The following is an 11,895-nucleotide window of genomic DNA, read 5'->3' as shown; positions in this document are numbered from 1 at the left end:
GCCCCGGGGGACGCCCATCCTCTGCCCTGGAAGCGGCAGTGCGGCCTCCTTCCCTCTCCGCCTGCCTCTCAGCTGTTGCTTCCTCCTCTTATTAACCATCCTTGACTGTGGGTGATTTCTCTCCGGCTCCACCTTGTCTCCTTCTGGCCTTTACCTGCCATCTTCCCACAGCCCTTCCCAACCCAGCAGCAGCTGCGGACCCTCTGTGCTCTGCGTCCTGCTAACCCCCCAGTCCCTGCTCTTCATTTGCAGCCCAGCGCCTTTCCCTCTGTCTCCTCTAACCGTCCCGGGCAGCTCTCCGTTCCCACACGCGCTGCTCTCTGCGGCCACCTGGCCTTTGCACACAGTAGATGCTCCGCCTGGCCTCGCCCTCACCTGTGCTGGAAGAAACCCACCTCCCTGGGGCTGTTGGGGGCTTGCAGTTTCTCAAGGAGGCGACCACAGCCGAGTAGCGACACGTTAAAAGAGGTTGACAGTGTGTGAAGCGGAAAATGTCACCAGCAGAAGAAAGACGCAGTGAACTTTAGTTTTGATTTACAGTAATGGGAACTCGAGGAGAGACAACCCTTCCTCCCAGGGTCCCAAGAACAGTCGCCAGGTTGTGCTGCGGGCCCACCACGCGGATGTCGGCTGGTGTCCTCACCTCACCTTTATGTGCAGACAATGACACAATATTGGGACACGTAACTACTTCAGATATGGGGTTGTCATCTTGCTGCCAGCGACGGGTTGTGCCCTAACAAACTCACTGTTTTCCTTGCCAGGCCTTGCAGCCCTGGCCTGGGTGGGGCGCGGGAGTCGACGGCAATCACGGCGGAGCAGCGTGGGGCGCAGGGAGGGCCATGCGTGAGATGCTCGGAGCCCGCGGCAGTGAAAATGAGCACCCTGCTCCTTGAAATGTCTTGGTGTGTGACATAGACACGAAGCGGGGAGAAGCCTCAGATGACAATTAAGGAAAGGACCTGCTCTCAAAGGAAACCAACCACAGCTTCTTAGGAAAATGTGGGGGCGCCAAGTGCTGGCCGGGTGCAAGGCAGGCAAGAGGCACTGGCTTGGCATCAGTCCCTCCGCGTGCCTGTCCCCTCACCTGGGTGCTCTCTGCTAAGTGACCTACCTCCAGCCCCAAAAGGACAGATGTGAAGGTGGCAAACTCCTGCTCAGGAGAAGTCGAGCTTCTACTTTCTGTCCTGTATTTATCTCCCCCAAAATCAGGCTCAAATAACACCCAGCGCTGGTGACTCAAGTGGAGGCCAGGCCAGGCGGGCCAGCGGGGATGCGGACAGTCCATGATGACGCCGCGAGGGGTCTCGATGCAACAGAAAGCACAGGGACGTGGGCGAGGCGGGTGAGGGACAGGCCTGAGCACGGGACGTTCTGCCACGCGGGACACGCGTGGGACGCGTATGGGACTGACGTCGTCTTTGACGGAGGGGGAGCCCCGCCTCCCGAATCCGGGGCAGCAGGAACGGAGCAGGAGCCGCTGGGGGAATGAGCATCCTCAGATAAGAGACGTCAGGGCCAGTGGAACAGAGGCCACCCTTGGCGGCTGTCGGGGAGCTCTGTGACAATGGGAGCGTTAAAGACACGACGGGGGGTGGAGACTCTAAATGAACCTCGTGCAGAGTTAGAAACCGATGCTGCCCTGCGATCTCAGGCAGCCCACCCTCCGGTTTGTTTTGAGACAAACGGCAGGATCTTTTTAAGGCAATTAAACGAGCTCATCGCAATGTTGTTCAAGGTGTGGGGGCCCGCGTCGGTGCACGATGTGATGGGGGTCACACCCCGTCAGCAGTCAGTGCTTTGGCCCTTGGAGTGGGGCCCTGAGGAGCTGCCGGGTCTGCCCTCCCCCTCCCGCACCCCACGGAGCTCCCAGGAGGCGGTCGTGGCTGTCTCCCCTTTGTGGGGGCCTGTCCTGCTCTGGCGCGCGGCAGGGGCGGAGAGTGGGGGTCAGGCGTGGAAGAAGGCGATAGCCGGCCCCCCTTCCTCCGTTCCCCCGTTAGCCACTCTCCGGGCAATTCTACTATTCCTCCCTTTTTTGCCTTAGAAAGAAAGTTTCCAGGGTGCCTTAGGGGTCCCCACGCCCAGAGAGCCCCAGGCAGCCCTGGGCGTCCTCCAGGTGGGCCTGAAACTCTACGTAAACATCACGTGGCTCCACAGGAGAGCCCCACCCGCGCAATTCCTGTGTCAGAAGACGCTCTGAAGACGCTCTGCAAGCCCATTTCCTCAGTGGGTTCTCAGAGGGGTCCAGGGACGGGAGGTCCCGCCAAGCCGCCCACGGCCACACCCCGACGGGGCGGCAGAGCTGGGATTCCGGCCGGGCTCTTTGCATCGTCGTTTACTTTTCCTTGAGACTGAAAGCCTGAGTCCACAGAGCGAGGTGTCACTTGCCTATGGCCTCTACCCCTCCACCACCTTCGGGCCCACGCGTAATGTGAAAGACCACATCCTTGCCTCGGGAGAGCTTGCCAGGAGACGGAGCCACCCTAGCAAGTGTCCCCATGCTGCCGACGGCCACTCGGAGCTGTGCGCGTAGATCTCCACGTGAGTCCCGATAGCTCGTCCTCGTGATGGCTTCTCAAGCGACAGGCGGAGCTCGTTCCCCAGGCTGCCCTGCACCCCACGGGGCCCAGACCCCCACGAGCCCGCGCCAGCAAAGAGACATTTGTTTTGTAGCCAAAAAATAAGGGGACACCTCCCAAAGCGTAAGCTCCAGGTCCTGGAGTCCCACGAGCAAAGCTCCTGTTTCAAAATTAGACGCGTTGGGGGGAAACCCTGCCTCGCGTAGCCCACCCACTGGTCAGTTTGCAGTCACTCGACCTCCAGGTGAATCTCGCGTCCAGCCTGGTCGAGATCTGACACCCTGATTTACATCCTACCTAGACCATGGTTGGTGAAAACTTGTGAAAGCCTGCTCTGTCCATTGAGAAGTGGACAGGGCCAGGCTGACATTTGCCTTTGAATTATCTTTAGGAAACAAAACAAATGTGCTAAGCGTGCAACATTGCACAGAAAACGACCCCTGTGAATACGTTACGAATCAGAGAGCCGCCTAGAGATACGTCTCTCGCTGCTTTCTTGCTCTGGTATCAGAATACTATGTGTTCTTTAAAGCAACACCAAACTTAATTTCTTTATAAATAAGGAGTGTATTTCTCTTTCACTGGCTACTTTGGTTTTTGAAAAGCTAACGGAAGCTGAAACTTGGAGAGTGGGCCCTGCCGGCGGGGCAGGCGGCGGGCGGCGGGCGGGGGGAGGTGGGCAGAGGCGCGGGGCTTGGGCCCCCGTGCGGAGCCTGATCGTGGCCCCTGGGGGGTGGGGCTGGCAGCCAGGCGCGTGTGAGCACAGCCTCTGCTTGTTCTGGCTGTCGGAAGATGCCCACCGAGCTCCCGCCAGCCACTCAGAGCTCCCCTCCAGGCTGGATGACATTCTCCCCAACCTTCTTGACAAACACGGGGTGAGGACCGCGCTGTTTGGCCGACGGACTAAATTTCAGAGAAAAAATAAAATGGTTAGAAGGGGAATTATTTTGGAGCCTTCAGCAAACAGCACTAATCACCATGATCCCAAAGCAGAGCAAACGCAAATTAAAGCTGCGGTGTCTGGGAGACACAGGGCTGCCGGCCAGCCTCCCGCCCACCGTAGGCACGCCGAGCCGCTCCACACAGCCGCCAACCGGAGCACCCCAAGGGCCACCCCTGGGTGCTTGTCCCATCTGTCTCGGCTACGGCTTCCGCTATGGCTATACCTGTCAGGGGCCTCCGGTGCCACAGACAGGACACTCTCGGTCCCTCCAAGGGAGTGGAGACATTCCGGACCTGGTCCCTGAAAACTCGGCACAGATGTCCCCCTGCCCAGGCTCCCCCGAGGCCTGCGGGTCTCTCGCACGGCATCTCTGTTCTCTTTCCGAGTCTGCCCTCTCCTGTCACCCAGCTGGTGTCCTCAGAGTGGGCAGCGTCCCTGATGGCACGCCAGGGCAGAGGCTCTAGCACGCGCTGAATGCGTCTTCCCAAAACGCATCTCTTCTTAGTCGAAGTCCTAACCGCCCCCCGGACCTCAGAAAGTGACTTAGGAGACAAGGTCTTTAAAGAGATAATTAAGTCCAATGTGGTCCTTGGGCCAGGTGCTAATCCAGTGTGACTGGGTCTTTATCAGAGGAGATTAGGACACAGACAAGCATGGAAGGCAGACCAGGTGAAGACACATCTGCCAGCCAGCGAGAGCGGCCTCGGGAGGAACCAGCCCTCTGACACCTTCATCTCAGACTTCGAGCCTCCAGACTTATGAGGAAAGACGTGTCTGGTATTGAAGCTACCCAGTGCGTGGCGCTTTGTCACAAAAGCCCGGGTGCTCACACAGTGCCCCTCACCTCAGGTTCTCAGCCGCTGACTCAGACACTTGGTTTGGATTCCGCATTCCTGAGAGAAGAGCTCGGGGTCCCCACTTGGTTCTGCAAAGGCCACTGCTGGCTGGGCCACGGCCCACCTCGGAGCAGGAGGTCACCTCTGCCCGGTCACCTCCAGGCTGAGGACGCAGGGTCACGAGACGCTGGACCCACTGCCCAGGTTTCCCTCAGTACAGGGTCTGTGGGGACCCAAGTCCCCTGTACGGGGGGACACTGGGTGAGCAAGTCACGACGGCACCTCTAACACACGGTGCCACCAATCATCACAGGCAAGATGAGGTGACCCCATGTTGGCTGGGAACACTGTGACGGTGCCCGTGTGATTTCAGACAGGATTAAATTGTAGGGTTTAGGATTAAAATGCAGGTTTAGAGAATGCACTGTATGAGAGGAGAGGGTGCTTGCCGGGGCCTGAGGGGCGAGGGAGGGGGCTCAGGGCCTGACGGCGACAGAGGTTTCGTTTGGGAGGAAGAAAAACCCTGGAGAGGGACAGTGCTGATGTCTGCACGACGGGGCGAAGGCACCAGGGCCCCCAAATGATGCTTAAACGTGGTTCAGGGGTTCTGTTACGCCATGTTTATTGACCTCAGCAAAGGTGAAGACGTGAATTCGAAGGACTATGTGGTCTAGCGGAACGACGCTTGCCACCCCGCTCGAGTCACAGGTAGCTGGCCGTGTGGGAGGAAGCCCCCATGCTCCTGAGAAAGCTTCAAGTCCACAGAGGCCACATGTCCAGTCTTAAGTGCCATCTGCTGACTGGTGGCCTCCCGGCCAGCTACGAGAAGCCCAAGTCGTCAAGAGGTACCTGGAGCACAGGCCCAACGGACTCCTGGGACAGACCCAGAGGAACCGAAAGAGTAGCCCCCCCCTTTCGGGCCCAGAATCCTGGTCCGACCGAGCCAGGACCGATGGCGGGACACAGGCAAGGACAGACAGGTGGTCCCACTCGGCGCCTTGCTCAGGACACAGGTGGTAACTTGCGCTTATGAGGAAGTTAATGCTTCTTGCTGGTCCCCTCCTTTCCTGGTTTTCTGGTTTGGGGCCCAAGGGCCCTTCCCGCCTCTGGGAAATGGGACAGGGAGAGCAGACAGGCGGGCACGTGTGTGATGCATTTGGGATCGCGGCCCCGATGACGCAGAGGCTGGGACAGGCGTCAGATGTGCTCCAGGCACAGATATTCAGAGGTAAAAAGGGACACAGAGCGGTCTGCCTCCTCCTCGTCCCCATCCGGGGGAGGCAGGGAGGAGGGGAGGCTGGGGGATGCGCGAGTCTACAGTTTGGCGGTACAAACACCGGTTCGGACACTTGGGCATGCCCGTGACTGCTCGCTCAGGACGGCCACACGGTCGGAGCTAGGGCGCAGTCACCTAGAAGGAGCCACTGACTGGGCGCTCGATGCGTGCCACAGTTGAGGGGAAAAGCCGTCTTGCAAAGCAGATTTAAAGTGAAGCGGCCGAACGCAGGTGGCAGGAGACAGAACTCTCCATCGCAGGCCTGGCCGTGTCCCGCCGACTCGTGCGGACGTGACTGTGTGCACACTGCGCGTTGGTGTGCTCGGTGTGTCTGTTCCACGTGGCCTGTGGAAAGGTGTCCGTATGATTTCACTGGGTTGGATTGCTGTCTGGAAATTGGCACCGCCCTGTCCTGTTGTGGAAAGCGTTTCTCAGTCACAGCGACAAGGAGAAGCCTCTCCCCTTGCCGGACCGTGTCCAGGGGACACTGCTCTGCCACCGACCCCAGAGCAGGCACAACACGCATGCCGCACTCGGCGTGGGCCCCTGAGCATCTGGGGACCTGGCTCATCTGTTGTGTCTCTGGTCCCCCCATTCCACCTTGTACATAACCCCGAGACCACCCAGAGCAGAAATCTGGGTGAGGAAATCAGCCTCCTGAGATTCGAGCGGGCTGGGCCCGGAAATGTCCCCAGAGCCTTTCGTCTGGGACTCAGACACAGAGCCACGTGGCTAGCCATTCACGGGAAGGACAGAGGAGAAATGACGGGTCAAAATGGGCCCCCCAGCACCCTCCACCCCCTGTTCAGGGGTGCGCGTGCAGGGTCAGAGGCCGTGCAGGCCAGTGCTCTCTCGAGTTCTGCTTGAGAACTTGAGATGGGAAATGCAAGTCCTCGGATGGGAAATGCCGGCCAGCAGGAGCCCCGACGGGCCCAGGTCTGAGCTGCATTCCCAGGTTTTCCATTATCAGAGTAATGACGTTCCCAGTCCGAGCTGTGACCAGCCCACATCTTCTCTTTCTACTCTTTCTGTCAGAACTGCAAAGAGGGAGGAAGATGTTTTGTAGGAATCAAGTAAAAAATTCCACCCTGAATATATATATATTTTTTCAAGAATTCAATATGTATATATAAAATCAAGAATTTTTTTTAATAAGGATTTTGACTGAATAATGTTGAAGCACACCGGATAGTCTTCACGTACCAGGCTCCAGAAGTTTCTGAAGGAATCTGGAAAGCGTCTTCGCAGGGGCCCAGCACTTCCTGAAACATCTGATTGCTGCTAACAAATAGCCTTTTAGCAAATTAAGTGTAAATGAATCAGAAGCTTATGGATCATGTTTTAGCTGAAATAAACAAAGGGTCCAGAATTTATAAGAAAAGGTGCTTGGCAAACTCATCACGGTTTGTTGAACCCAAGCATTTGAAAAATAGTTCGATTAAGTTTGCCAACTCAAAATGCTGCCAATTTTCTACTGTCCCCAAGTATTTGCTAGCATTTTTCCAGATTGGATTTTCAATCCACATTTCCAAATGTTCTTGGCCGCTCTGCTGATAATCATCTGGAGTGCTTTATACACACATGGAGAGGACATCTCATTCTTTGAGAATCAATCCAATGTCATACCAGCTTTGGATGGTTTTACCTTCCGCAGAATTCTTTTGAGATCACGCCATTTAATTCTCACAATGTGACCTCATGGACATACGCACCGCCCCTCTTTCCGCAGATAAATTAAGTCTCTGAGGGTAAATGACTCCATCAAAGCCCAGAAAAATGCAGAACAAGGATTAAAATTCAGGTTTCCTGGCCCCGAATCTACACCGTAGGTATAAAGGGTGGGCTAGGCGCTCGCCATCCTCTTCCCAAGAGGGAGACCCACGAGACACCTGCCAGAATAGGTGAGTCCAAGGGAGCAGAAGAAGTTTACCCAAGCCCAGGACAGAAGGCCCGTCCCAGACCGCTGAGGTCCTGGCCTCCAGTACCGTTGCGTGTCCCAGGTTCTGCTTATGCCCCTCGCTGTTTCAAACTATCTTCTCTCTAGTTGGGTCCTCACCATCCAAACAGGATGAGTCATCATCCTGAAACTAACGGAAACAGAAAGGTGCCCGGCTTAAGGATATAGAAGTGAAGAAAGTCAACCCAAGTGCCAGCTATGAATTGAACAAATAGTGCTGTCAACCAAGACAGCATCCACGCCGAATCAACAGGAGATACCTGAGTTGCACAGTTCTGTGCTCAGAGTAATGATAAAGTGATTAGTCTGTCTTTTGAAACACCTCCCAATTTAGCATTCAGGCATTTAATTAATGTCCTGTTTACACCCCCTTCCCAGTCATTAATAAAGATGTTTAACGGACCTGAGTTCCGCATCTCCCCACATGTGGCCCTGTCATCCCCCACCGTGCACAATACAAGGACCCGAGACACTTGACATTGCCTCTTATGTGAAAGCCCAACTCGCCTCCTCTGGGTCTCACACCAGAAGCGTGACATGCGGGGACACGTGGGGCACGAAGAACCTGCCCCGATGCTGGGATTCCTCTAGCCAGAGGGACCGAGGAGCCAGCTGGAAGTGACCCGGTGACAGACCCTTTCCGGAGGGGAGCCGCCCCCAGAACTCCTGTCACAGTCTGGGTCAAGAGGAGAAATGAGCAAAATCTAGAAAAACTCTGAAGACGGGGGCCCCCAGGCAGCGTGGCCTTGGGCCTGCCCAAGCTGTGGCTTCAGGGAATTAGACTCCCACACACGCCGCGTGTGTGCCCTGGGGCACACGCCTATCACGCCGAAGACTCCTGGCCTTCGGAGCACGCGCCGCTCCGGTGGCCCGGTCGGGTCTGCTGCCGTGACAGTCCCGGGGGCAGGAGAGAGCACCGGGAGAGCTGGGGACACCAGGAGGCAACGCCCGCCGCGTGGACCTGTTTTTCTCTTCCTCACGCTCACATCCGTTTTTCAGATAAAGTCATTGAAATCGACATAAGTGAAACAACTTAGCCAAGGTCCCGACATCGGGCTCCCTTGCCTCCTGCATGAAATTCAACACAGCGCCGTGAATGGTCGGTATTTAGGGTACGTGGAGAATATCTGCCCAGGAGCAAAGTGGGATAAATAGTGAACTCATGAAGAGTTCACAAATAGACATGTGTCTGTTTTGGGAAGGTTGTGACTCGTAGCACGGAAGTGGACAATTACTGAGCGTCCACCATGTGTCCAGCACTAGACTAAGCGCTGGAAACAGAAAAGAAGGCTGATCGCGTGACCAGGGAAAGAGAAGGACCCATGGTCCCCCCCACGCATGACCCCCCACATGCTATGACCCCCACGTGCTGCGCCCCATGCCAGGGGCGTGCAATGCCCTGCACCTACCGTCTGATGGGTCCAGGGGGCAGAAATCAGGTCCCGGGGAAGAGAGCTGAACAGAACCCTTCAGTCCGGAATGTTACAGTTTACGAGCAACTTCTCTATCTCCCTGAATTCTAGCTTAAAACTACAATTCTTTTGCTTGTTGCCGCTGATATTGGATATAGGGACCGCATTAACGTGTTTTAAAGGGCAAACGTGCAGAGTGGTAAAGGCCAGGACCCGCCAAGGAGGCTCACAGGCCAGCGGTCCGTTTCTGTGTCCTGATCATGGGCTATGATGTGGGTGGGGCTTAGACGCCCCCAAGACCTTGGCCATGAACTGGGCTCGGGCTGTTCCTGTGAAGAGCCTTGGGGACAAAGAGCGGGGTGGAGGGGACGCATCTTGGGAACCAGTGCAGCCAGCGCCAGCCGACAGGCCCTGGAATTGTTCTAGATCATTCCGCACTCTGCCTTACTTGGTCCACATCAAGCCCATGCCCTGCACGTGCCACTCCCCGAGGAAGCGAGGTTGTGTCCTGTTTGTAAGGCTTTGTCCCGATGTTGCAAGCAGCCTCTCTCCACAAGCAGTTCCTCTCTCCGGGCTGGCTTGTGTCCATATCTCCCAAGACAGTCCTTGGGCACCCAGCGAGGGTCTGCCCTTGACCATTCATAACAGCTGTCTCTGGCTGCCCCCGACCCCGCCACCCTGAGCAAATAGCTGTGACCTCGGAGCCCCACAGGCCTCCAGCATTGGGCCGTGGCCTGGGCCACGAAGGCCACGAATGTCAACCGCCTCGCCGCCGTGGGGCCCTGTCCTTCCCGAGTCGACCACCTCCGACACGAGCATCGTGGACGTCCGCCCGGGTGAGGTATCAGTCCATCCGGTGGGAAGCAGTGGTCACCAGTCAATAGTCGACAGTGATCGCGAGGGGCGGTCCTGCCCACAGCTCAGGGTCTGAAACGTCACCTTCTTCGGTCACACTCCGAGCCAGACTCACGGGCAGCTCCCTGAGACACTGGGCCCGGAGAAGCCCACGGAAACACAGACGCATCGATCAAAATGACAGCCCATGGCATCCACAGACTCCCGCCTCGAGCAGCTAATGTCAGCGTCACCGCCCAGCCCTGAGCAAGCGCTGTTTCTCACGCACCAAGAGCCTGGGCCAAGCGTGCAAGCGGCCCTGCCACCCGTGTGGAGCCCGCCTGCCGAGAACGCCAGCGCCCCACGCCTCCTCACGGGGTCACAGACTCCTTCGGCCCCCGCCAACCGCCTCCAAGCGGAATCCACTGCAATCTGGTAACGAGGGCGGATTGTCCGTCACAATGTCTGGAAAGAGGCTTCGGTCTCCCTCCCTGTGCAAAGCAGCACAGGAGATTTTTGAGAAGAACATTTCCGATCTAGGCGATTCTAAAGCCTCTGCGTTTTAGGAAATATTTGCTTCCTTCGAGGTGAAAATCCATGCTGAGAGCTGCTACAGAGGACTCCTCACTCCGAGCGTCCAGCCAGGGAAGCGGGGGGTCTCTGCCTCCCCCAATAAAACCATGAGACTTTGCTCCGGCAGAGACCTGAGACCACGTGGATTTATTTTAAAGGGAAAATACGCAGAGAAATGAGGAAGTGGGGCCTGTGGGGGCGGAAAACGGTCAAGACCCCAAAGCCATGTTTCTGAGTCTTAGGAAACAAACTAAAAAATAGACAGGGCTTTTTAGCAAAGGTTTTCTTACTGGAAGTTCAAAAGTACAAGCAACTTTCTCTTGGATGGGTCTGAACCCAGAAAAATGTGGGGGTCACCAGATCCCCATCCCCCTGAGAGTTCGCATCCTGGAGGGTCCACTTCCTCCACCGTGGGGGCCTGCCCAGCCGGTCGTTTTTTGTAGGACTCCATTTGCATTTCTCAGTCGCCGACATTGGGCCAACGCTCAGCATCAAGGGTCCTCAGCTCCGTGACTCCCCATTCCGCCTGGAAATGAGTGAGGTGTAAGCCCGTCCCGCTGAGGAGAAAGCCCAGGCCCGTGCGCACGCCTGATTGGTGACTGGAGCTCACAGGAATGAATAAGGTGCCGTTTTGTCCCACTGGGCAAGGCATCTACCGAATCTCAGATTTCGGTCGAATGAGACATCACTTGTGCAATTCAGCCAGCAAGAACACACATAAGTGTGTTTTTGTCATCTTCTTGGAGTGTAACAAAAATCAGAAAATTCGCAGCCTTGCAGCAGCAACATACGAAGGCCCAAGCTATAAGGAGCCCCCTTTAGAGAGCCGTGACATGTGACTGCAGCCTGCAGATGTGCAGGGTCCGTCTGGGGGTGCAGGGTCCGTCTGGGGGTGCAGGGTTATCAGGTCCCTGCGAGGTGGCTTCTCAAACCTCATTCGCTGTCCTGCCCGAAGGGACGAACATCCAGCGAGATTCCGCTCCGGACACCGCAGGCCCATGTCCCCGAGCTGCCGGGAGAGCCCTTTGCTCTGGGCTCCAATCCCTTAAAGTCGTTGCCAGGCTCGGTGTCTGGGAAGGGGACGTCCCAGGTCAGAGCGCAGGACGGAGGCCTTCGCCGAGCTCTGCAGACAACGGGCACCACGCCCTCTCCGAGTCCCTCCTGTTCCTGAGAACTCAGTGTCGCATAGAAGCTTAAAGGTGACACAGAACCTGCTGCGCCAGCTTCCGCTAATGCTGCCACCAGACGCTCACACTTCCGACCACACGGGCCCCGCGCCCGCGGGTGTCCTGTGACTCTAGGGACTGAAGAGAAAATCAGAATAGCGAGCGGCAGCATTTCTCGGGTACCTACGTGCCGGCACCGTGCCAGGCTCCTGACCCATTCCCGTAAGGCTTTGAGCTAGGGAATGTCACCCTTCCCATTCCGTGGATCAGGGAACTGAGGCAAGGGAGGGCTGGGAGCTGCCGGGAGCCACGGAGCTGG

The sequence above is a fragment of the Pteropus vampyrus genome, unplaced genomic scaffold (assembly GCF_000151845.1).
Source record: "Pteropus vampyrus isolate Shadow unplaced genomic scaffold, Pvam_2.0 Scaffold266, whole genome shotgun sequence".
Taxonomy (NCBI): Eukaryota; Metazoa; Chordata; class Mammalia; order Chiroptera; family Pteropodidae; genus Pteropus; species Pteropus vampyrus.
Note: the sequence above shows the minus strand (reverse complement) of the source record.